This window comes from Sturnira hondurensis, unplaced genomic scaffold, assembly GCF_014824575.4.
Source record: "Sturnira hondurensis isolate 20B ecotype Veracruz unplaced genomic scaffold, ASM1482457v3 Scaffold0018097, whole genome shotgun sequence".
Lineage (NCBI taxonomy): Eukaryota > Metazoa > Chordata > Mammalia > Chiroptera > Phyllostomidae > Sturnira > Sturnira hondurensis.
The window spans coordinates 1,128,579-1,154,511 of NW_028090728.1; the positions used below are offsets into that span (position 1 = coordinate 1,128,579).

A 25,933-nucleotide genomic window follows, 5' to 3' on the forward strand; every position below is an offset into this window, starting at 1 on the left:
CATTCTTCATGTTCATGCTCTTTGATGTGTTCTGTGATGTGTAGTAAGGCTTAAGCTATACCTAAAAGCTTTTTCACATTCATCCCATCCTTTACATGTATAGGGCTTCTCTGCAGTATGTGTTTGCAAATGCATAATATGGTGAGAAACTCTTCTTTTTAAAGTTGATTTTAGAGAGAGACAGGAAGGGAGACAGAGAGAAAGAGAGACAGAGAAAAAAGAAACATTGATTTATTTTTCCACTCATTTATGCCACCATTAGTTGCTTCTTGTATATGCCCTGACAAAGGATCGAACCTGAAAAGTTTATATATTGCTATGCTCTAACCTTAAACTGAGTTTTCTGGCCAGAGCAGAACCTCTTCTTAAGACTTTTCCATATTTCCTCATGTTTTATGGTGTTTCTCCCAAGTATGCATTTTCTGATTTTCTGCAACAATGTATCACCTGGCTGAATGTCTTCCCACAGCCATTACATTTAAATGGTTTCTCCCCTATACTATTCTTTGAATGGCATCGAGACCTAAATTACTTGTGAAGATTTTACCCCATTTGTTGCATTTGTAAGGTTTTTCACCAGTATAAGTTCGTTTATGCAGAGTAAACTGTGATGTGTTAGTGAACACTAACCTTTATTACATGTATGTGGTCGTTATCCAGTAGGGTTCTCTGATACACAAAAAGGAACAAGTTACTCCTGAAAGATTTCTCACAATTTGTACATTTACATGGTTCAGTCCGGTGTGAATTTTCTTGGTTTTTTTTGTGTGTGAGATTTACTATTTGAGTGAATGCTTTCTCATATTCAGTACATTTGTATGGTTTATCCCCAGTATGAAATCCCTGACAAACAATTAATTAGGTATGATTTTAGCCTGAATAATTTCTTGCATTCATTACATGGTAAGGTTTCTTTTCTGTATAAACTTGCTGATATGTAATAAGAGATGAGAAATGCAAGAAGGCCTTTTCATATTCATTGCATTTATATGGCTTGTGACCAATATGAATTCTCTGATATACAGCAAATCAAGCAATTTATTTCTAAAGGCTCTACCACATTTGTTATGCTTACATAGTTCTCCCATGTATGAATTCTTTGATGTTCTACAAAATTTACTGTATGACTAAATGACTGGCTACATTCATTAAACTCATAAGGTTTCTATCCAGTATGTACTCTAACATGCAAAGTATGGCTTGAGTTACTTCTGAAGGCTTTCCCATATTCATTACATCTATGGGGTTTCTCTCCAGTATGAATTCTCTGATGAACTGTAAAATCTGGGATACTCCTGAATGCTTTCCTACATCCATTGCATTTATATGGCTTTTCTGCAAAATGGATCCTCATTTGCACAGTAAGGTGTGAGTTATTACTAAAAGCTTTCCCATAGTTGCTCCATTTGCAGGGCTACTACCCAGTGTGAATTTCCTAATGTTTGGTGAGTTTTGCTGTCTGACCGAAGCTTTACCATATTCATGACATACGTAAGGTATATTTTCAGTATGAATTCTCAGGTGCTACGTAAGGTGTACACATACTGGGTGAAACCTTTCCAGTCAGTGCACTCATAAGCTTACTCTTCAGTATGAATTCACTGTTAATTAACATTGAGGAAACAATACTTTCCCCATCTGTTACATTTATAAGGTTTCTCTCCACTGTTAATTTTTTATGTTAATTAAAATATGCAGACTGGCTAAATCCTTTCCCACATTTGTCACAGTCATATGATTTCACTTTAGTATAACTTCTCTGGTGTTGAATAAGTGATGATAAAAAACTAAAAGCTTTTCCATAAATAATATATTTATAAAGTTCCTCTTTACCATTAATTTTCTTATCTATTTTAACAGGTCTCACAACTTTGTTGCCCTTAACGGTCTTTCAAGTTTTCTTGCCCAAGTAGGTTTCTGATTGAACAATTAGCTCTGAGTCTTCTTTGAAACTTTTTACATATAGATTATCTTTGTGATTACTATCTTCTGTAAGAGTTCTCTGTACTTTAAAAAGAAGAGACTTCAATAAGAAGTCACTTTCTCCAGGGAGAATTTTCTCATGAGTAATTATTCTCTTATTCAAACTATCCCAACTATTTTGTTTCTATAACCTGTTATCTCTTCTCCAGGAGTCTCCTAAAGTAGGGTCCTGTGGGTCATTTTTTGTCTTCCTTTTCTAGTTCCTTGGCATGTTTGTTTTCAGAAATATCTGTTGTAGGAGCAGGTTGATTAGTTTCAGGTATGATCTTCCAGTCTGAAAGAGATTGAAAAAAATATTATTTCCAATGAAAGGAGGAAAGTAACTGCTATAATGTTAACCTGATAGTGAAAATAAAAAAGAGTTAACTTTTTACTGAAAATTGGGAGGGATATTTTGGCTACAGAGGTCCTCTTGGAGAAGTGAAGGGTCTCAGCACCACATCGGAACTCCCAGCTCAGGGCTCCACAGCAGAAGGAGAAGTCCCCATAACTCCTGATTTTAAAAAACAGTGGGGATTGTGGCTGAATGAGACAGAGACTTCTGGAGTCCCAGGAAATTCCTCTTAAAGGGCCCCCACACAGAGTTATTTGGTCTCACTCCCTTGGAGGTCCAGCACTTGGGGCAGCAGCTCGAAAGGCACCAGGGACATACAGGGAGGAACTGAATTGTCTGGCACGTGAATGAGAGCTGGTAGGGCAGCTTTCTGCCACACAGAAGTGCTAGCAGAGGTAGTTGTTCCTTTTCTGAGAGCCCCCCAGCAAAGAGCCTGGGCAACACACTTGAGGCTCCATTAATCTGGCTCACACTATTGGCCCTGCCCTGAGACCCTCTGAGATTCCCCTGCCTGACCCACCCAAAACCTTTCCTGTAGCTTTTCCATATGAATGGTTTGTCTTGCTTCATAGGTCTACTTTTCTAAAAACAAACAAATAGCATCTGGCCTCTGTGTATCCCATATCTCTTGCTTAGTGGCCCCAGACGCTACACTAGTGGCAGCTAACTTTGGTTCACAGCTTGGCCTCTCCTGGGCACTTCTAAGGCATGCACAAGTAGCAGCCTTCTGCAGGTCACTCTACAGCTTATGCCCAATGGCCCCAGGCAGGGCACAGGTTACGGCTGACCTTGTATATCCAAGGAGGCCGCAGAGTTAGTACACTTAGTGAACAGCTTCAGAGCATGACAGATTGAAACCCTACCACTTTCACAAGTGACAAACTCAAGGGGTCAACTTGATGAGCACCAAAGATCCACTGAAGCAAATCCTGCTCCTTAGGGTTAACTGCTGCACAGCAGCTCCTCCATTGTAGTCAAAGCTGATCCTCACATCAGATTTGTCTGCGGATCAATCCCTCACAGTGATGCTAATAGCATCAAGACTCAACTACAATGTGACAGTGCTCACAGCACACATAGGGGTGCAACTCAGGTGACTTGGGAGGCTATACCACTGGGCCTATAGGATACCTACAATACAGGGCCACTCTACAAGTCCAAGACATGTTTTACAAGTCTTGTAGCAGTTTTACCTAATATATAGAAACAAAAATAGGGAAACAGCCAAAACACAGAGACCAAAAAACAAACAAACAAACAAACAAAAAAACAGGTCCCAAATAAAAGAACAGAAGAAAACTACAGAAATAGAACTGAATGAAATGCAGGCAAGCAAACTACCACAGAGTTCAAAATGCTGATTATAAGGATGCTCAAGGAACTTAGTGAGAACTTCAACAACATGGAAAAGGATGTAGAAACCATAAAGAGAACCAATCAAAAATGAAAGACACACTAACTGAAATAGAGAATAATTTACAGAGAATCAATAGTAGAGTAGATGAAGCCAAGAATCAAATCAGTGATTTGGAACATAAGGAAGCAAAAAACAACCAATCAAACAGCAAAAAACAAAACATAGAAAAGAATCCCAAAAAAATTGAATATAGTGTAAGGAGCCACTGGGACAACTTCAGGCAATACATTCTCATAACGAGGGTTCCAGAAGGAGAAGAGAGAGCAAGAAATTGAAAACCTATTTGAAGTTTATTCAATAAATGATGTTGGGAATATTGGGCAAATATGTGCACAAAAATGAAACTAGACCACATTCTTATACCATACACAAAAATAAATTCAAAATGAATTAAAGACTTAAATGTTAGACCTGAAACCATAAAAACTTCAGGCAATAAAATCTTGAACATTGTTCGTAGCAATAGTTTATCTGATATATCTCCTTAGGCAAGAAAAATAAAAGAAAAAAAACAAATGGGACTACATCAAACTAAAAAGTTTTTACCACAAAAAAGAAAATCATCAACAAAACAAAAAGACAACCCAGAGAATGGGAGAACATATTCGCCAAAATATCTGATAAGGGGTTAATATCCAAAATTTATAAAGAACGTGTAAGACTCAAAACCGAAATACCCAATTAAAAAATGGGCAAAGGACCTGAAAAGACCCTTCTTCAAAGAGGACATACATCATAGCCAATAGACATGAAAAGATGTTCAACATCACTAATCATCAGAGAAATACAAATTAAAACCACAATGAGGATTAGATATGGGAAGATGATGGCAAGGTAGGTGGGAGTGGAGCCCACTTCCCCCTGTGCACAGGTGGAACACCTAGCTGATCTTCTGAGGAACAAAGTGAACAGCCAACAGAATACCAGCATATGTGAAGGGTGGAGGCCAAAATTGTAGAGAACATTGAAAAACAGATGATAAGGAGATTGCTTTGGGATGGTAAGGTCCCTGGGACCAGTGTGGGGCCAGGGGTAATGCAGCCCCTGACCCAGCACTGGCTGATGCCTGCCACAGGATTCTTGGATGAGAGCCAAATCTACATCTCCATTTCCTGCCAAACAGGGAAGATAGAATGGCACCAGGATGGGCCTGGATGCTTGAAGTTCTCTGGGGAATAAAGACAAAGTGGGAGGCACACAGGGGCAGTGTTCACCCACTGGGACTGTGGACGCTGAGTGAGTCATTACCAGAGAAATCGGAGAGCCAGGTGACACCTGGAGAAGTGAGAAGAGGTGAGCTGTGATGGAGCCTGACCTGGATAGTCTCCAGTCTGGTTGGAAAGTTGGGCTGTGTGAGAGGTTGGGCGCTTGTTAAGAGCGGCAGGCTCTTAACAGGAGGATTTTATTCAAAACAAGGCTCTTGGTCGCTGTTTAGGCAACTCTTCCACAGTGGCTACCCCTGCCCACCAGCTGTGCTCCCACCCTCACTGCCACAACCGAGGCTGCGCCACCTCTGTTCCTGGTACCACAGCTGCTGCAGCGCCTCCACTCCTGTGCGCAGCCAGGCTGGCTGCCTATGAGGAAGAAGGAGGTGCCCCCTGCAAAGGAGAGCAGCAGGGCTCAGGGAGTTAGTATTCTGCAGAAAGACTTAACTCAGTGGGGGAGCTGAACTACCCTGAAGAGACTTTGAGAGTGCCTAGCACCTAGGACAGCAAAGAGGGTGAGGTGGTGTGTGAGTTGCCCCTAATTAGTGCACCTCAAAGATGGCCCAACTGGTGGATTGAAGGCACCAGCCTGGAGAACATGGGCAGTGGGGGCCCAGCAGTGCACAGAGGACCTTCGCTGGGGGCTGGGCCACTGTGAAGACTGTGGCCCAGACCTGACCCCCATCCGCACAAAACCGTAAGAAGGGAGTAAAGCGAAGCCCAACCCCCCTCAGCCTGGGGGATCCAGGAAGACCAGTAGAACTTGCTTGGCAGGTTTGAAGTCTGCAGGACGCTTTTTCCCCAAGCAAGACAATAAAATCTAGAGTTGGGAAAGATACAGAGACAGACCCAAAGAGGAAACATGAGGCTAACCACAACAACTGAGAAACTGAGACAAATTTCACTTTTCTATTCCAGAGAACTTACATGTTATTGTTTATTTTTAAACAATAACATGCAAGTTCATATTATTTTTCATATAAAAACAATATTATTTTTCCATTGTTTTTACTTCTTTTATTTATTTTTTAAAAATATTTTACTTATTTATTTATTTATTTTTAGAGGGGAAGGAAAGGAGAGAAGGAGAGAAATATCAACGCATGGTTGCCCCTCATGAGTCCCCTGCCGGGAATTGGCCTGCAACCCAGGCATGTGCCCTGACTGGGAATGGAACTGTGATAGTGTGTTTCGCAAGCCCATGCTCAATCCACTGAGCTACACCAGCCAGGGCTACTACTTCTTTTATTTTATTAGCATTTTTATTTATCTTCTTTCTGTTTAGTTTTCTTCATTTTATTTGCTCTAAGCCACAATATATTGGCAGCGAATATTCCAAGTAGTGAAAACCAAAGGCCTGCAACCAAGACTACTCTATCCTGAAAGGCTCTCAGTTAAAATGGAAAGGCAAATAAGGAGTTTCCCAGACAAAAGAAGCCTCAAAGAATACACCTCCTCCAAACCAGCACTGCAAGAGCAGTGAAAGGGTCTGATATAAGAGAAGGAAGAAAAAGAGTGAGAGAGAGGAACACAGGTACAAAGAAAGTAAAATGGCAATAAATAAGTACCTATCATTACTAACCTTAAATGTTAATGGTTTAAATGCTCTAGTCAAAAGACATAGAATAGCTGAGTGGATAGAAAATCATGACCCAACATATGCTGCCTACAAAAGACCCACCTCAGAACATAAGACCTACACAGACTGAAAGTGAAGTGTTGGAAAAAATATTCTAAGTAAATGGACAGGAAAAAAAGAAGCCTGGGTAGCAATACATATATCACACAAAATAGACTTCAGAACAAGAGCCATAAAAAGAGACCCAGAAGGACACTTCATAATACTCAAGGGAAGAATCCATCAAGAAGACACAAGCATTGTAAATATATATGCACCCAACACAGGAGCACCCAAATATATAAGGAAAATCTTGGAGGACTTCAAGAAAGATATTGGCAGCAACACAATTATAGTAGGGGATTTCAACACCCCACTGTCAAAAATGGATAGATCTTCCAAACAAAATATCAACAAAGATATTGTGGCATTGAACAATGTCTTAGATCAAATAGCCTTAACTGACATATAGAGAGCCTCTTATCCCAAAGAAGCAAAATACACATTCTTTTCCTATACACACAAGACATTTTCAAAGAGGGACCACATGATAGGACACAAAACAAGCCTCAACAAATTCAAGAACATTGAAGTCATATCAAGTATTTTCTCTGACCATAAGGGACTGAAACTAGAAACCAACCTCATGGTAAAAACTCAAAAACACTCAAACTCATGGAGTTGAATAGCATGCTTTTAAACAATGAATGGGTTAAGAATGAGATCAAGATAGAAATCAAAAAGTTTCTGGGAACAAATGAAAATGAACTCACAACAATACAAAACTTGGACACAGTGAAGGCAGTCCTCAGAAGGAAGAGTATGGCGATACAAGCCTATCTAAAAAAAGATAGAAATATTTCAAATAAACAACCTAACCCTACACCTACAAGAACTGGAGGAAAAACAACAAAGACAGCCCACAGCAAATAGAAGGAAGGAAATAACCAAGATCAGAGTAGAATTAAATGACATAGAGACTAAAAGCACAATTCTAAGTATGAATAAACCCAGGAGCTGGTTCTTTAAAAAGATAAACAAAACCAACAAGTCTTTAAGCAGACTCATCAAGAAAAAAGAGAGGACCCAAATAAACATAATCAGAAGTGAAAGAGGAGAGATTACAACGGATACCACAGAAATACAAAGGATTGTAAGATATTACTATGAAGAACTATATGCTAAGAAATTTGAAAACATAGGTGAAATGGACAACTTAAAAAAATATATAATCTTTCAAAACTGAATTTAGAGGAAGCAGAAAGGCTGAACAGACCGATAACAGCAGGTGAAATCAAAGCAGTAATACAGAAACTGCTAGCACACAAAAGCCCTGGACCAGAGTGTTTCACAGTATAATTTTACAAAAATTTTTAAAATTAATTCATTTATTTTTAATATATATTTTATTGATTATACCTTACAGTTGTTCTATTCTCCCCTTCATTCCCCTCCACCCTGCACCTCCCCACCATTCCCCCCTTTAATTTATGATCACGTGTCTCCAGTTCTTTAGGTTCTATATTTCCCCTACTATTCTTGCCCTCCCCCCTATCTATTTTCTACCTACTGTCTATGCTATTTTCTGTACCTCTCCCTCCTTCTCCTCCTCCCACTCCCCTGTTGCTAACCCTCCATGTGTTCTTCATTTCTATGGTTCCACTCCTGATCTAGCTGTCCTCTTGGTTTGCTTTTGTTTTAGGTGTGCTTGTTAATAACTGTGAGTTTTCTGTCCTTTCACTGTTCATATTTTTCATCTTCTTTTTCTTATATAAGTCCCTTTAACATGTTTAACAAAGAGCTAACCCCTATCCTTCATAGACTATTCCAAAAAATCCAAGAAGACAGAAGACTCCCAAACTCTTTTTATGAAGCCAGTATTATCCTAATCCCAAAACCACATAAAAACACAGCAAAAAAAGAAAACTATAGGCCAATATCGCTGATGAACATGGATGCTAAAATCCTCAGCAAAATATTGGCAAACCGCATCCAGCAATACATTGAAAAAATCATATGCCATGATCAAGTGGGATTCATCCCAGGGATGCAAGGATGGTACCATATTCACAAATCAATAAATGTAATATATCACATAAACAAAAGGAAAGACAAAAATCACATGATTGTATCAATAAGTGCAGGGAAAACATTTGATAAGGTACAGCTTCCACTTATCATAAAAACACTCAGCAAAGTCAGAGTAGAAGGAGCATTCCTCAACATAATAAAGGCCATAAACAAGAAACCTACAGCCAACATCATACTCAATGGGCAAAAACTAAAAGCTTTCCCACTAAGACCAGGAATAAGACAAGGTTGTCCACTTTCACCACTTCTATTCAACATAATATTGGAAGTCCTAGCCACAGCAATCAGACAAGAAAAAAGAATAAAAGGCATCTAAATTGGAAAGGAGGAAGCAAAACTGTCATTGTTTGCAGATGACATAATAGTGTACATAGAAAATCCTATAGATTCTACCAAAAAACTACTCAACCTAATAAGGGAATTTAGGCAAAGGAGTAGGATACAAAGTCAATACTCAGAAATCAAAGGCATTTTTGTACACTAACAATGAAATATCAAAAACAGAAATCAGGAAAAAAATCCCATTTGTTATTGCAACAAGAAAAAGAAAATACCTAGGAATAAACCTAACCAAGGAGGTAAAAGATCTGTACTCAGAAAACTACAAAACTCCGAAGAAAGAAATTAAGGAAGACACGAACAAATGGAAGACTGTACCACATTCATGGATTGAAAGAATTAACATCATCAAGATGTCCATGCTGTCCAAAACAATTTTTAGATTCAATCCAATCTCTATTAATGTACCAATGACATATTTCACGGATATAGAACACTTCAAAAATTTATGTGGAACTATAAATAACCCTGAATATCTGCAGCAATTTTGAGAAAGAAGAAAAAGTAGGGGGGATCACAATACCTGATATTAAACTATATTTCAAGGCCACTGTAACCAAAACAGCCTGGTGCTGGCATAAGAACAGACACATAGACCCACAGAACAGAATAGAGAGCCCAGAAATAAACCCAAGTCTCTATGGCCAATTGATATTTGACAAAGGGGACAGAAGCATAAAATGGAGTAAAAATAGCCTCTTCAACAAGGTACATGCAAAATAAGGAAACTTGATCACCAACTTACACCATACACAAAAATAAATTCAAGGTGGGTAAAAGACTTAAATATAAGTTGTGAGACCATGAAAGTACTACAGGAGAACACAGTCAGGAAAATCTCTGATATTCCACAGAGCAACATTTTCACTGTATGTCCCCTGGAGCAAGGGACATAAAGGAAAGAATAAACAAATGAATCTTCATCAAAATGAAAAGCTTCTGCATGGGTAAAGAAAACAGTATTAAAATGAAAAGAGAACCAACTGCATGGGAAAACATATTTGCCAATGATACTTCAGGCAAGGGTTTGATCTCCAAAATTGTTGGGAACCACTGTGCCTGGTTTCAGGAGCTCTAATCCCCCCATGGCTAAGGCTGAGTGAGGGACCTTCAGACTGTAAGCCACTAAGGAGACAAACCTTATCTTCTTGGCAGGAACACTGTTTCTGCCTTTTTTACTTTGTCCATAACTGACCTTCAGTGCTTGATTGGTTAGCCAATGACAGGTAAGATTCCCCAAGTGGGGACAACCTAAGACAGGTACCATCACGTGGAGGCCCTAGGGAAGGACTTGGGGGGAGCTATGGAGAAAGGGGGTGATGGACCCTTGCCCCTCATCTTTGACATAACCTGAGTCTTCATTCTGTCTGTGAAAAGTCTCCTAATATCTTGGCTGCCTTACTTCCACTGCCTGACTTAAGCCTGAAACAATGACAGAGGGCAGTGCAGCCTTGTGCTGGAAAGGGCAGTTCCCCGGGTGATCAGGACTAAGAAAGAATATATAAAAATCCTGTGAAACCTGCTTTGCTAAGAATGTTCACAATTAAATGATAGGGGTCCAAGCAGGAAATGAGTTTGTTTCCCAAAGTTTTGTAGCCCTCTAGCTAACAGACCCTGACTCAGGATAAGCCTTAGTAGTTCTTTGTATGCTATCTATTGTTTGATCCTTACTGCCCAACAATGATTAATGAGCTTTACCTGTATTTCTGTGCAAAATGAACCCAATAAAAGCCCACTGAGGAAAAGGCTCTTGGTCCTTTTCCTTTGAGAGGTTGGCCATCTTTCCTCCCCAAGCAGATCATGTCTCGGTAGACTTATTCTCATCCTTCGTGGATGGGGGGGGGGGCTCTGTGGGCAAAGCTCCCCCACACAAAATATATAAAGAACTTGCATGACTCCACTCCAGGAAGAGAAACAACCCAATTAAAAAATGGTCAAAGACCTAAACAGATACTTCCCTAAGGAGGACATATAGAGGCCCCAAAGACATATGAAAAGATGCTCAACATCACTAGCCATCAGAGAGATGCAAAATAAAACCACTATGAGATACCACTTCACACCAGTGAGAATGGCCATTATAAACAAAGCAACAAACAACAAGTGTTGAAGATGATGTGGAGGAAAGAGAACCCTAGTGCACTATTGGTGGGACTGCAGACTGGCGCAGCTATTATGGAAAACAGTATGGAGTTACCTCAAAAAATTAAAAATGGAACTGCTTTATCACCAAGCAATCCAACCACTGAGAATATATCCAAAGAAACCCAAAACATTAATTCAAAGAACATAAACACCCCATGTTACAATAATGCACCCCATGCACCATTATTTACAATTGGCAAGATATGGAATTAGCCCAAGTGTCCATCAGTGATGAGTAGATAAAACACCTAGAGGACATTTACACAATGAAATACTACTCAGCTATGAAAAAAGAAGAAAATTTTGCCCTTTGTGACAGTTTGGATGGATCTGAGGAACATTATACTAAATGAAATAAGCCAGCCAGGGATAGACAAATACCATATGATTTCACTAATACATGGAATCTAATGAACAAACTGAACTAACAAGCACAATAGAGAGAGACTCATAGAGAGAGAAAGCAGGAAGACAGCTACAGGGGCGGGATTAAGAGGTGGAGAGATTTAGCTAAAAGGAAATAGGACTCATAGACATGGAAAACAGTGTGTTTATTGTGGGGGCAAGAAGGGTGTAAGCAGGATAAATAATAATGGGAAAATATAAAAATTCAATATATAAAAAGAAAACCACCTAAAAAAATACAAGAAAGAAAACCTGGTTGAAAAAAATAAGGACAGAAAACTCTCCTAATCTGGTGAAGGAAATAGACATATGATTCCAGGAAGTGTAAAAAGCTCCAAATAAGATGAATCCAAAGAGGCCCACACCAAGACACATCATCATAAAATGCTCAATATTAAAGACAAAGAGAGAATCTTAAAAGCAGCAAGAGAAAAACAGTTGTTTACCTACAGGGGAGCTCTCATAAAACTGTCAGCTGATTTCACAACAGAAACTTTGAAGGTCAGTTGGAGTGTCAAGAAATATTCAAAGTGATTAGAAGCAAAGACCTACAACCAAGATTACCCAGGAAAGCTATCATATAGAATCAGAGTACATATAAAGAATTTCCCAGACAAGGAAAAGCTAAAGCAGTTCATCACCACCAAATCAGCATTACATGAAATGTTAAGGTGCCTTCTTCAAGAAGAAGAAGAAAAAAGATAAAAATATGAATAAAATGTCAATAAATACATAACTATCAACAATAGAATTAAAAAAACAAAATAAACAAATAAGCAGAACAGAAAGAGACTCATAGATACAATAAACATTTTGACAGTTGCCAGACTGGAGAGGGGTTTGGGGGATGATGAAAAAGGTGAAGAGATTAAGAAATACAGATTGGTTGTTACAGAATAGTCACAGGGATATAAAATAGAGCATAGGGAATATAGTCAATAATATCCTAATAACTATGGATGGTTTCAGATTGGTATAACATTTATTGAGATGATCACTTAGTAAGTTATATAATGTCTAATCACTACAGGGTATACCTGAGCCTAATATTATATATATATATATCAACTGTAGTTGAAAAATAAAAAATTAAAAAATAATTTTTAAGATTGCATTTTCAGCCAAGATGGAGGTGTAGGTGGATATACTTTGCCTCCTCAGAAAAACCAAAAGGACAACAACACATTTAAAAACAAAGAATAACCAGAACTGCCAGAAAAATGAACTGTATGGAAATCCAACAACCAAGGAATTAAAGAAGAAACATTCATCCAGACTAATAAGAGGGGCAGAGACAGGCAGCTGGAGTGGAGATGACTCTCCATAAGGCATTGGCTGGAGGACCATGATGAGTGAAGTGGAGGCTGGCAAAGTGGGCAGTCCCACATTTGCGTGTGAATAAACTGGGAGGAACAACTGGGGAGTGAGACAGACCACACAACCCAGGGTTCCAGTGTGGGGAAACAAAGCCTGAAAACCACTGACTGAATAAAACTGTGGGGGTTGAGGTGGCTGGAGAAACTCTCAGTCTCACAGGAGAGTTCTTTGGAGAGACCCACAGGGTCCTAGAATGTACACAAACCCACCCTCCTGGGAATCAGCACCAGAACAGCCCAGTTTGCTTGTGGGTAGTAAAGGAAGTGACTGAAAGCCACCAAGAGCTGAGCAAGCAGCATTGCTCCCTTTTGTACCACCCCCAACCCCAGTACAGCTCCACAGCTCAGCAACGTGGGTTGCTCCACCCTGATGAATACCTAAGACTCCACCCCTCACCTTACAACAGGCATGCTGAGACAAAATATATATATTTTTGGCCCATATATATATATATATATATATATATATATATGGCCCATATATATATATATGGCCCAAATGAAAGAACAGATCAAAGTTTCAGAGAATATACAACTAAGTGATGAAGAGATAGCCAACCTATCAGATGCAGAGTTCAAAACATTGGTAATCTAGATGTTCACAGAAATGGCTGAGTATGGTCACAAAAGAGGAAAAAGTGAAGGCTATGAAAAATGAAATAAAGAAAAATTTACAGGGAATCAACAGGAAGGGAGGAAATGGGGACTCATATCAATAGTTTGGAGCAGAAGGAAGAAATGAAGAGAATGAGAATGAAGAGAATGAAGAAACAAGAATCCCCCCCCAAAAATGAGGAGAGGCTTAGAAACCTCCAAGACAGCTTTAAACATTCCAACATCTGAATCACAGGGGTGCCAGAAGGAGAAGAAGAGCAAGAAATTGAAAACTTATTTGAAAACATAATGAAGGAAAACATGCCCAATCTGGCAAAGGACATAGACTTCCAGGAAGCCCAGGAAGCTCAGAGAGCCCCAAAGAAGTTGGACCCAAGGAGGAACACACCAAGGCACATCACAATTACATTATCTAAGAGTAAAGAAGAGGAGAGAATCTTAAAAACAACAAGAGGAAAGGAGACAGTTACCTACAAAGGAGTTCCCATCAGACTACTGGCCGATTTCTCAAAAGAAACCTTGCAGGCAAGAAGGGGCTAGAAAGAACCATTCCAAGTCATGAAAGGCAAGGACCTACAGCCAAGATTGCTCTATCTAGCAAAGTTTTCATTTAGAATGGAAGGGCAGATATAGTGCTTCCCAGATAAAGTCAAGTTAAAGGAGTTCATCATCACCCAGCTCTTATTATATGAAATGTTAAAAGGTCTTATGTTAAAAGATCAACATCATAAACAGTAAAATGACAACAAACTCACAGCTATTAACACCACACCTAAGAAGAAAAAACAAAAAACAAAAATGAACTAAGAAAACAAATAGAACAGGAAAAGAATCACAGAAATGGAGATCACATGGAGGGTTATCAGCGGGGGAGTGGGAGGGGGAGAGAGGGGGAAAAGGTACAGAGAGTAAATAGCATAAATGGCAGGTAGAAAATAGACGGGGGGAGGTTAAGAATAGTATAGAAATAGAGAAGTCAAAGAACTCATATATACGACCCACAGACATGAACTAAAGGGGGGAAATATGGGTAGGAGGGGTTGTACAGGACAGGAGGGAATGGGGGGGAATGGGACAACTGTAATAGCATAATCAATAAAATATTTTTAAAAGTAAAAATAAAATGACACTAGGATTTTTAGTTTTAAAGAGTAAGACAAGATGGTTCCTCTGATAAAAGGAGATATTAAGCTTGGAGCCATGTGTTTCTTGCTTTCTTTGTTTTTTCTTTTAATCCAAAGAAAAACCCAAAGTAGGAGGGAGAACAAATGAAAGAAGTTATATTTAATAAAATCAAATTTAAGTATTTTGAGTTTGAAGAAACAAAGGGGTGCTCAATGGAGAATGTAAGTGGGGAAAAGAGAAAAGAACTGAACTTTGACATTTTCAACACAGAAACTATAATCAAAAACTTCTGAGTAGATGGCCCTGGTGAGTCTCTTTAGAAAGGCAGTGTGATAGGACTGGTAGGTGTATGAACTCTAGCCCTGACTGGGCAGTTCAGTTGTTTAGAATATTGCCCTGATATACTAAGGCTGTGGATTTTATCCCCAGTTAGGGCAGGGACAAGAATCAACTAAGAATGCATAAGTGAGTGAAACAGCAAATTGATGTTTCTCTCTCTCTCTCTCTCCCTGCCTTTCTCTAAAATAAATAAGTAAATAAAATTTTTTTTTAAAAGAGTATGAACTCTAGGTCCAAATTGCCTGAGTTTAAATCCCATCTAACCTCTAATTAAGCAAGTTAATTTTCTGTGACACAATTTTCTTGTGTGTAAAATGAAATACAGTAAGAGAGTTATTATGAGAATAAAATAGTTAATAATATGTAAATTGCTATTTGAGTATTTATTAATATTATTACTATTATGCCAGAAGAATGAGTTGTCAGTGGGCTTAGGAACCATATGTAAGAAAGAGCCAGGAAGAGGAAAAAATATAAAGAAAATACATTTAGGAGAAAAAATGAGTAGGAACAGCACAGTGTTTGAAGGTATATATAATCTAAATGTTTAACAATTGGAGAACAGTATGTATGGAACTTTTATAACTTTTTTAAATAACAGAAAAATATTTAATTACACAGAAAACTATTATATAAAGTAAAAAATGAAATTTGAAAAAGGAGAGGTATGCTCCTGTACTTTGTACTACTTTCTATTAAGTAGAAATTTATCTATATCTATATCTATAAAGTATATATTATTATTGATCTCTGTTTTTGTGGATAGAAAAAGGTATGGAAATACACACATCATACTTTGATAAGCAGGTTATTGTTGAGCTGAGGAATTACAAATGATTTTAAAAGTTTATTATTTGCATGCATGTGATCTCATAAAGGTAGTTAAAAAATGAAGGGGCAGCTCTGGCCCTGTGGCTCAGATTGTTAGAACATTGTCCCATACACCAAGAAGTTGTGGGTTGGATCCTGCGTCAGGGCACACACCTAGGTTGCAGGTTTGATATCCAGTCAGGGTGTGCATGGGAAGTAAACGATTGATATTCCTCACATTGGTGTCTGTCGATCTGTTTGTCTGCCTCCCTCTCTGCCTTCCTCTGTCTCTAAAATCAATAAATATCTCCTCAAGTGAGTATTAAAAAAAAAAGAGAAGGGGCAGTAAAACACAGGGTGTGAGAAGTTGGAAGAGAAAACATTAATAGCTTCTGGTTGAAAAGTGATGACATTTAATACAGAAGTATTAACTGTTGCAAAGAAAAATTATATACAAGTCAAGAAAATGAATAGGAGCACAATCACCAGAAATGTGGGTATAAATTACAAGCCTAGGAGCTTGGACATTAAAAGAAAATTTAAAAATAACTAGAAAAGTCAGATCGATTAGAGAAAGGCTAAATTAAAAAAAACTCACAAAATTTATAGGCATGTCTAAATGCAGAAGGGAAAGTGTCTCAAGAATAGGATGAGATAGAGGATTCTGACTGGAATCAAAGACCAGAGAATAGCTCAGGACAAAATGAGATACAGACAATAAGCAAAGCATGTCAAATATAAAAAGACATATCTTTTTTCTTGTGACACAGCTTTGGTAAGACTTAACTAAAACAAAAATTTCAAAAGGTAACTTAAAAATACCAAGTGAAGGTGTACTTGAAATGAATCTTAATATCTGGGTTCTCATTTACTTACCTGGATAGAAGTTTCTTAAAATCTGCCTCATCCCCATCCAAGTTTCTTTCCCTTCCTCCAATTGGGAAAGCATGTCTGGGTTGGAATCAGCAAAAAGGAAATGGGACTTCCCCGTGGTGGTGACAAAAGCCATTCTAGGATTCCATAAGGTCATCAATCTTTTGGAAGGTGTGGCTGAAAGAAAGAGTTGCATATGATTACAAAGGTAGCTGGGGGACATTCCAGGTGCAGTTTTCATGATAGGCCAATGAAAATACAAATTTTTTACTCTACAAAGAGCAGAGTTTTTACTTGAATCTGGGGATATAATTAGTCCATGAAGTGTCCAGAAGAAATCATAATCTCTGAACCCTCAACTCCATTTGATCTAAAAGAAAGCTGGAAAGAAAACTTCACAGAAGAGAAGCTGTTTTTACCTGGAGAGACCAGGTTCCTGCAGTTCTCCAGTGCTATGGCCCTGTGCAGGGTTCATCAAGTTCCGTTCTTCTCAGTGAAGTCTCCTGCTTCTTGAATGTCATTAATTCCTAAACATCAAACACATGGGACAAAGCAAAAATTATCCATTACATAGCCTATTAGGAAAAAATATGTATATACTAATGGCAAGGAGATTTGTGTAAACAGAAAATCCTTAATTTGGAAGGGGGTTTGCAGGTCACCCAGTTTAATTCCTAAGAAAATATTTAAATATTTTCAGCAAGGAGTCATTTAATCTCTGCCTGAACTGCTCCAAGAATTAACACATTATTTTACAAGACAGCCTACTCCATTTTCAGAAGCTTTTTATAATTTATCATTCATTTTTACAATTTAAATATAAATCTGTCCACAAGTAACATCTAACCATTGGTTTATTATCTGAAATCAAGAAGCGTAAGTTTCTTTCTTCACTAGAGAGTTCTTAAAGAATTTAAAAACTTATTTTATATATATATATAATGCACATAAGAATGTCTATACAAAAATTAGTATAAATCGAACAACAGTGTACCCCTACCCAGCTTAAGAAATAAGAAATTGCTAATACCTTTGACATCTCCTGTGTGTCTTTCCTGAATCTTATCCTTGCAGGAACAATAACCTATATTAAATGCTGTATTAAATATTTCCTTGCTTTTTAAAATAGTTTAACCAAATATACATGCATCTCTAAACAATGCACCAATTAATTGTGCTTCTTTTTGAATATTGCATAAATAGATTGTATTATATATTTTTTGCTTGCTTTGGTAAATATGTTATCTAGATTCATTCATGTTAATGCATGAAACTGTGGTTATTGATTAATTTTTACCCCTCAATTGCATTATATTTTATGAATATACTGTAATATATTTATTTATTCTGCTATTGATGATAGCTGACTTTTTTCCAGGTTTCCGATAATACAGATAGAGCTGCTATGAACATTTGTGCTTCCTTTTCAGTGAAATTCCCATGAGCTTTGCTTTTTTTTCCCTATTGGATTCCTGTCTTTTTCTCACTAGTTTATGGGAGTAGTCTTGGAACCAGGTTGTAGGTGGAGTTGTAAGGATTTTGAAGAGAGTCAGTGAAAGTTTAATGTCATCTTGCAGAGTAATTAATAGAAGGAGCATCCTCTGAGGAGGCTGCTGCTGATACTCAAAGAAAAGTGAGAAAAGTGTTTTTGAAAACTGGTAGAAAGGAGATCCTTGTTATGTAGTGGCAAAAAGTTTAATAACACTTTTGCTAGCAGTAATGTGGCAAGTAGAATATGTATCTAACGAACTTAGTGACCTAGAAAAGAGATTTCGAGGCAGAATACTGAAATGTCTCTTGGTTTCTTCTTGTTACTTACACTAAAATGCAAGGAGAGAATAACTAAAGGAAGGATGCCAAACATGAGGTAGCCATAAATGGAAAGTTTTGAAAATTAATAGACTTCCCATGCAGCAAATGATGTTAATATTAAGGAATGGATTCTGGGTAAAGATAAAATCCGGGACACTATCAGGAAGGCACAGCCTAAAGATAAAGCCTAGGGATGACAGGAAAATCCTTTGCTAAGACTTCAGAGAGCTCTAAAGGTAGTAAGTACTTCAGAGAATCGACAGGACTTCTAGTCAGTTTTTAGGGTGTTGTCGCTCAACAATTTCAGTAGATAGTCATGGTAGAGAAGGGCTTATCTTGAAGAGATTTGTGGATGTGGGTATGGTCTAATGTGAATGCAACTCAAAAAGCTTTGAAGGTAATTACATTTGCAGAAACTTCACCAGAGAAAGAGACAACCAATATTACTGTAGTCTATCTCTGGGAAGTGCTTTCTTTTTCTCCTCTATGGTTTCTTCACTGGGTGTGTTGCTCTTCAAGAGTTCTTGGCTTTTTATGGAAGTCTTTTAAGTCCTATGTTCTGTGCCCTGTCCCCTGTTCTCTGTTAAAACTCAGTTTGTAGGCTATGAGGTCCTGGCATAGCAGTTTCAGTGCTTACTGATTCTATCAGGTTCATCTTTTTTTTTTTTAAGATTTTATTCATTTATCTCTAGAGGGGAAGGGAAGGGGAGAGGGAGAGAAATATCAATATATGGTTGCCTCTCGTGTGTCCCCCGCTGGGAACTGGCCTGCAACCTGGCATGTGTCCTGACTGGGAATTGAACCGCAATCCCTTAGTTCAAAGGCCCATACTCAATCCACTGAGCTACACCAGCCAGGGCCATCTTTCTTTTGAGAATTTACTTTTATATGTATTTCTCTCATGAACCCCAAGAAAATTCATATGATGTTAATCCCAAGGAGAAATTTATATGCTGAGATGGACTCCCCATGGTCAACTGAGAGCCCAAGTTTTATGAATAGTATGAGTCTAACAGATATTTGCTGACAGGCACTTATCAAGTGCTCTGTATACCAAGGAGAACCTCAGACTGAACTCTCCAATTCGGCATTGTGCCTCTCTTGTTTACCAAAATGGCAACTGTGGTGGGAAAATTCTCTGCAAAAGGTGACCTCCCATTTGTCTCTGTGGAGCAGAGTTTAATTTGCAACCTGAATCTGTTTCTCTCAGCTTTTTTCGAGGCTCCTTTTTCTCAAACAAATGCTTTTGATTCCTTATTAAAGTCTAAAATAATTTTGGTTTACATTTACATATATACATTTCATGAAGAATTTTTAGTCACACTGTATTTAAAGATTATATAAATATCAAAGCTGCTATGTCACCTTCCAAGAGAGTCTTTTTTAATATAATTTATTAACTCAATTTTCTTTTTAAAATTTTTTTTCCAATATTTTTATTTAATTATTTTTCAAGTACAGTTTTCTATTACTCCCATCCCATCCCACCCCCCCATGCTCCCCCCTCCCTCCCATTTCCACCCTTCTCAGTTGTTGTCCATGTATCCTTTATATAGGTTCTTCTAAATCCCTCCCTTATTTCCCCTGAAATTCCCTCCCCTCTCCCCTCTTGTCACTGTCAGCCTGTTCTCTATTTCAGTGTCTGGTTATATTTTGCTTGCTTGTTTGTTTTGTTGTTTAGCTTCCTGTTAAAGGTGAGATCATATGGTATCTGTCCTTCAACACCTGGCTTATTTCACTCAGCATAATGCTCTCCAGTTCCATCCATGATGTTGCAAAGGGTAGGAGCTCCTTCTTTCTTTCTGCAGCATAAAATTCCATTGTGTATATGTACCATAGTTTTTTGATCCATTCATTTACTGACGGGCACCTAGGTTGCTTCCAACTCTTGGCTATTGTAAATTGTGCTGATATGAACATTGGGGTGCATAGGTTCTTTGGGATTGGTGTTTTAGGGTTCTTAGGGTACAATCCTAGCAGTGGAATTGCTGGGTCAAAAGGCAAGTCCAATTTTAGTTTTCTGAGAAAATTCCATACTGTTTTCCATAATGGTTGTACCAGTCTGCAATCCCACCAACAGTGGACCAGAGTCCCCTTTTCCCCACACCCTCTCCAACATTTGTTGTTTATTGCTTTGTTTATGATAGCCATTCTCACCGGTGTAAAGTGGTATCTCATTGTAGTTTTAATTTGCATCTCTCTGATAGCTAGCGATATTGAGCATCTCTTCATGTGTCTCTGGATCCTCTGTATGTCCTCCTTGCAGAAGTGTCTGTTCAAGTCCTTTCCCCATTTTTTAATTGGGTTAGTTGTCTTCTTAGAGTGAAGTCGTGTAAGTTCTTTGTATATTTTGGAGATTAAACCTTTGTCTGAGGTATCATTGGCAAATATGTTTTCCCATACAGTTGGTTGTCTTTTTATTTTAATGCTGTTTTCTTTAGCTGCTCAGAAGCTTTTTATTTTGATGAGATCCCATTTGTTTATTTTTTCCTTTATATTCCTTGCTCTAGGGGATATATTGAAATCATACCAAGCATTTTCTCTGACCACAAGGGACTGAAATTAGAAACCAACCCCAAAGGAAAAAACCCAAAACACCCAAAATCATGGAGACTGAATGGTATGCTATTAAACAACAAATGGGTCAAGATTGAAATTAGGGAAGAAATCAAAAAGTTTCTGGAAACAAATGAAAATGAACTCACAACAACCCAAAACTTATGGGCCAAGAGAGTCTTTAATTTGAAGATTACTATAAAATTTCCTCCAAGTTTTCTTTTTATTGCAAAATGTAGTTCAGGCCTACTGAACTACATTACATTAAGAAAGAATGGCATAAGTATACTAGTTAGAAATACAGACATAATTTTTTTTAAAGCCAAAGGAGTGGAAAAGTATTTAATTATGGTGTGCAGAAGAATTCTGTTTTTTTTTATTTATAAGCCTTTTAGCAGTATTTGAGTTTTCAATTATGTGTATAAGTTATTCAATGCAAATAAAATTAATTTCAAAAAGACATGGTCCATTATTTAATTCCACATATATTTATTGACTCCTACGATCTGCCAAACACAGTGGAAAGCAATGGGGATACAACAAGATCCACCATTAAGGAGCTCACAGTTTAGTGATGAGGGAGGCAGAAGAACACCCTGACCGAGGGAAATTGGCAAGGGACTACACCGGTCCAGGGGTAAAACTTGAGGGCAAGAGGGCAAGAGCACAGACAGAACATTTCAAGTTTGGTGTCACTGATGGTGTCTGATGTTGAGAAGATTGAGTAAAGTAAGAAATGAAAGGCTTCCACTGGCTTTAATTAAAAAAAAATGGCTGTTGACTTTAATGTGTAATTTTGGTGGTGTGGTAGGACTGGAAAACACTGCAGATGGCCGAGGAATGAATGGGAATAAGGAAGGATAGACATCTTTCTAAAGGTTGGCTGGGAAGGAAAGAAGAATGAAATATTAATTTACAATTTACATTCACTAGTGGTAAGAATGTAAGTTGTACTGTCTTCTAAAAGGCATTCTTGAAGAACCTATCAAGATCTTTAACTGAAATTCTTATGATCTATATGACATTAACATGAGTTTGTAAAATATTTATGCAAGAATTCTTGCTGTAGCACTGTGTGCAAAAGCAAGTAAATCATCCATCATAAGGGTAATGGATGAATAAATTACATTACAGCCATTTGATGTAATGTATAATTATTTAAAATAACAAGGATGCACCTTTTCACACACATAATTTCTAATGTTTGTAGCTTACTAAAGTTTTGGGTTAAATATGTAATAAATTTTGTGTATGCTCATGAATGCTCAAAAAGAAAGTGTATTCTTGTCTATACATTACAAAATTCAAGATATACATTTATATTTACAAGTTTGGCTTTATTTTAAAAATCTAACTTGTGTTATAGATAGAATATAATTAGTCTCCCATTGTAACTATGCCTTTCTATTTTCTTTGTATGTCAGACAACTTTTGCTGTATATATTTTGAAGTTATTCAGGTCACCTAAGAGTATAATACCTTCATCATTGATTATATATTCTGTTAGTAGATGCCTTTTAATTTAGTATATTGTCTTAAATTCTACAATGTATGATATTCCCATTCCAAATTTTTTTTTGTTCGTGTGTTTGGCCGATGGAGAATATCTGTGGCTACCAATAAAGTTCTGGGGGAGATAACAAAGGAGCTACGTTTAGCTATTTAAATTCATCACAGGAAAGAAAAATAAGCAATAAATATCTAAAAATGCTCAATGTCATTAATAATAAAATATATGCAACGAAAACAAAATTTCATTCACTGAAAAAACTAGAAAGTTTGGTAATACCAGGTTTAGCAAAGGAGTAGACAGTTACTCATTCTATAAATTGGTTAGTCATTTTAGGGGAAATTTGATAATATTTATTAAAACCAAACATAAGTATATACACTATGAATTTTCACTTTTACATCTAGAAGAACATTAACTCTACAGAAACATTACTGTAACTTTGTTTGCATCAAGGGAAAACCTTTGATGCTTGTCAATAGGTGAGTAAGTAAATAAGTGTAGTATAGTCAACAGTGAAATGCCATACTGTACCTGAAAGCAATAAACTAAAATTACATGCCATCACATGAAGAGCTCTCAAAATACATTGAAAATAAAAATAAATTGTACATTATAATACCATTTTATAAAAATATCCTTATGTACTGTAACATATACCCGTTTTATAGAGTTAGTTGTTAAATATTTTTAAAACTTTTTATTATACAAAAGTTTAATTTTGTGCAAGAGTTGAGTAAATAATCTAATGAACTTCCATGTACCTACCCACAACCCAACTTCAACAATAACATTCTGTTTTCCCGTTATTTTTGTAAGACATTCTACCATTTCACTTGTAAATAACTGAGAATGAATTTTTAAAGATTTAAAACTTTTAAATATAATGACCATGCCATTATCACACCTAACAGCATCAATAATTCTTTTTATTGGCTTTTTTTAGCTCCACAGATAGAGAAAGAGAGAGAGAAACATCATCGATGTGAGAGAAATATCGATTGGTTGTCTCCCATACATGTCCTAGTTGGAGACCAAACCCGTAACCTAGGCATGTGCCCTGATCAGGAATCAAACCTGTGACCTTTTGATTCATGGGATGACTCTCTAACCAACTAGCCACACCAGCCAGGCCCAAAATCAATAATATCATTAATATCACTAATATCATCAATATCATCGTCTTAACTATCTTAATATCTTTTCCTGATTGTCTCAAAGCTATCTTTTTTTTATAGTTGATTATTCAGACAATCCAGACAAGGTTCACACATTGAGTTTGTTTTTTTATGCCTCTCAAGCTTCATTTCTTCTGTAGTCATCCCCTCCTCCTTTCTTCTCTCCTTGACATTGATTTGTTGGTGAGAGAGCCATTTGTACAGTAGAATGTGCCAAATTCCGATTTGGTTGGTATTACTTTTTCTTACTGTTTTATCTGTTCCTTTGCTTTCCAATATTTCCTGTAAACTTATAGTTGTTCTAGAGGCTTAGTTAGATTCAGTTCAATTTTTTTTAGACAAGAATACTTCCTAGGTGCTACTGTGGGCTTCCTACTGAATATCATGAGGTTTGGTTCATTTCTGATTGTCTTTCCTCAGTGCTATGATGGATCAGTGGGGTTCAGCCTGTAAAACTATTGTTGAAAATTCTAAAAACATATACTCCACTGACAATAGTGGTTATCAATGAGGAAAGAAAAGGAAGTGATATTAAGATTGTTAGCAAAGGATTTTTTAGCTCTATGTTTAATGCATGGGGTTTTGTTTTTTATTTAATTGAAAATTGATCTAAGCATTATTTGTATCTTGTATAAAATTTAACAAGAAAATGAAAAAATATACAATTTCACAACAGGAAACACAATGCCCAATAAATATAAAAAGGTAATATTAGCAATCATCAGTGAAATAAAAATAAATAATCAATTTCATTAATAATTGATTAATTAAAGAATGATAAAATAAAAAAGTCTGCCAATAGCAAATGTAGCAGGAATGTAGGGAAACAAGCATTCTCATATGTTGCTGATGAGTATGATGATCCACTCCCATGTCTTCAACAGTGATTAGTAGGGTTGATGACTCCCAAATGCTATCTATTAATAGTTCAAACTAAACTTGTGAGCTTTAGGTACATAATAATGATAGACATGTACAGTATTTGTTGTGGACCAGGCACAGTTCTAAGCAATTTATACACATTCAATCATTTAAATCTCACAACCTATGAAGTATGTATATATTTTCATTTCATTTTTTTCAGATGAGGTGGTACAGACAGGCAGGTGCCCAAGGCCCCTCTGACCACCTCGAATTGAAGCTGCCCCAAATTGAACTTAGTGTCTTCCTCTACCACATGTGTTTGCTCCATTTTATTCAACTCAATGATATCATCTTCGGTGGGGGTTGTTTTTATATGAATGTACCTGCTGCATGACTGTGAATAATATATTATATTATGAAATGAAAACGCTACAAAATTTGTTGTATAGTAGGGTTCTAGAATCACAGAAAAGTTTTTCACATTTGTTATATCTGCACAGATGTTGTCCATAATTTTTTTTACTTTATATGTAGAGAGACTCACATGTCAAATATAAGGTTTTTGTTTTAATTAGGTTCTCTAGAGAAACACAAACAATAGAGTGTGAAAAAGTTCTAATAGGAACATATGCGCACACAAGCATAGGGTGAAGGGGAGGGGAAAGAGAGAGAGACTTCATAAGGATTTGGCTCATATAATCATGGAGGCTGAGAAAGCCCAAAATCTAGTTAGCAAGCTGGAGTCCCAGTCCAAGTCTGAGTACCAGGGGAGCCAATGGTTTAAATATCAGCCTGAAAGTGGCAGTCTTGAGACTCAGGAAGACCTGGTATTTCAGTCCACGTTTCAAGGCCAGAGAAGACCAACATCCTGCTCAGCCAGGGAGGAGGAGTTCTCTCTAACTCAGCCCTGTTGATCGTAATCAGACCTTCAGTGGAGAGAATGAGGCCTACTCATATTAGGGAGGGCAATTTGCTTTACTCAGTCTATGGGTTCAGGCTTTAATTGTATCCAGAAACACCCTCCCAGACACACCCAGAATACTGTTGGACCAGAAGTCTGGACACCCCATGACCCAGTAAATTGACACATAAAATTAACCATTACAGTTTTTAACATAAATGTTCTTATATGAAATAAAGTGTCAGTGCTAGTCTAAGTTTAACATTAATTAAAACTATCATTCTTATAACTTCTCTGATGGGTCATTAAATCAAAATTCTTTTTGACCTTCATTCCATGTTTATTCATATGTGGACTTTTTCTTTCTTTTTTTTTAAGTTTTTAAATATATATTTTTTATTTTAATAGGGATTTTTTATTTTTGGACTTTTTCTTAA

General features: G+C 37.2%; 1 protein-coding gene across 1 annotated transcript in view; it reads right to left on the bottom strand.

Annotated features, from left to right (window-relative positions):
• Positions 1-285: 285 nt before the first annotated feature.
• ZNF286A (zinc finger protein 286A) overlaps positions 286-25,933 on the bottom strand; it is a 64,851-nt gene continuing 39,203 nt past the window's right edge. The window contains exon 6 of the mRNA XM_037068793.1: positions 286-2,257. The gene's annotated coding sequence lies outside the window, so the exon portion shown is untranslated. The remainder of the gene's footprint in view (positions 2,258-25,933) is intronic.